The sequence below is a fragment of the Drosophila yakuba genome, unplaced genomic scaffold (assembly GCF_016746365.2).
Source record: "Drosophila yakuba strain Tai18E2 unplaced genomic scaffold, Prin_Dyak_Tai18E2_2.1 Segkk11_quiver_pilon_scaf, whole genome shotgun sequence".
Lineage (NCBI taxonomy): Eukaryota > Metazoa > Arthropoda > Insecta > Diptera > Drosophilidae > Drosophila > Drosophila yakuba.
The window spans coordinates 223,753-225,649 of NW_025048784.1; positions in this window are offsets into that span (position 1 = coordinate 223,753).

Sequence of the window (1,897 nt, forward strand, 5' to 3'; positions counted from 1 at the left end):
TTTCTGACCGAGTAATTTCTCTGGCATTGATTAAGTTTCTTGCACATGTAAGAGATAGGAACTTTGACACCTTCGTCATTTATCTGCATAAGCACGCCACCAACGCCGGTGCGACTGGCGTCGCAGTGGATATAATACGGCCGTTGAAAATATGGGGTACGTAACACTGGGACATTACAAAGCTGCTTTTTTTAATTCTCAAAAGCTTCGTTAGCTGCCTTGGACCAATTAAAACGTAGTGTTTCTTTCAACGCAACCGTTAAAGGTGCTGAGACAGAAGCATAATTTCGAAGAAGCGAAATTTCTGGTACCACCCAGTCATACCCAGGAATCGTCGCAATTGCTTAATACATTTAGGAACAGGATAATCTACGATAGTGTAGCGAACTACGAGTATATCTTCCCGGAGCAGATGGTACATTGCAGTTGGGCGATCAAGCACGCGCTGGTTCCGGCTACCAATTCTCGGTAGAGTAAAGGGGGGGAATATTTGACATCGCGACTACATGCTCGTCTCGTATCACACTCTTATTTATTTCGCGTGCTTTGGAATTGATCTCCACAAAAAAACTAAAGGACTATCGGACGACAGGACTAAGGACAAACAAGGACATAGCACACTCGTACGACAGCAGCTGTTAAGCTGTCGACGCCCACCCTACCTTGACCACCACTAACCATTTGACTTAACCGGTGATCCCTACAAGTATGCTATACTTTACACGACATACACCTTCCGTCGACGCATGGCACCCCTAGAGAGATTTACTCTGATTTAATCATTATAAAATTTAATTTTTAACATAGAATAAACTTAAAAACTGACAATGTTTTAACTGGAACAGGTTTAGACAACATATCCTAAATGACTACCCTAACTTACAAATTTTTAACATCTAGATTTAACTTTTTAAAAGACTTTTTGGAATGTGGCGTTCATGTAGACATTAACGCAACAGATATATATGAAAAATGTAAAATTTTTGTTTGCTTAACAAAAAAGGAATATTTATGCTGGGCATTAAGAATAGGGGAAGTAGGTTATATAGGGATGTGCATTTTAATTTTTAAATTTTTTGTTTTTATTCTTTTAAGATTTTAGCAAATAGCGAAGATTGGGGCAAGGGTAGAAATTAAAAATGAGCAATTTTCATTTCCATTTTAAAATTTCTTTTTTTTTTAAATTTATTATTGGTAAACAGTGAACTTGGAAAACAAGTAGCGCCGCAGTAGCTAATTATTTGATTTTTCTTCCGGCAGCTGCTTTCTCATTTAAATAAAACCTTTATATTACTCACTCTGCATTTCCCACGATGAAGCGCTTCAAGTGGTTGCCTGTGGAAGAGAAATCAGCTTACACCGCCTTTTAATCCTAAGAGAGCTGTTTCTTTTTGATCTGCTCTTTTGAGCCGCTCTCCTACTGCGGTACTCTTTCTTCTCTTTTTACCTCATTCTTTTGCTCACGCCAGTTTAGGCGGGCTTTCGCTTATGTGGGAAGAGGAAGGAATATGGGATCAAGGGAGAAGGAAAGAAAAGAAAGGAATTGCCCTAAATGAATGCTATTTCTCTTACAACCTAACTTAAATTAATTTCCTAACATAAGGTGGAATTTATTTTTTCCTATCGGAATAACTAATGCTGCTCTGCTTGACTGTTTGCCGATCTGCTTAACAAGCAGTCGGTCAGGTGTGAAGCGGTGTAAGGTAAAATGGGTATATATGTAGATAATGTTAATATAGTGAATTCAATTAAATCATGTTTTCTGCGCTTAACGGTGGCGTCTGATGCAATCCAGAATTACACCTCCTGGTCGGCAATTTATGCTTCCTTCACTGGTCGCACTGGCAATGGTTATTTTCTTGAAATTAAATATTTTCCTAGGTGCCACCTGTAATTT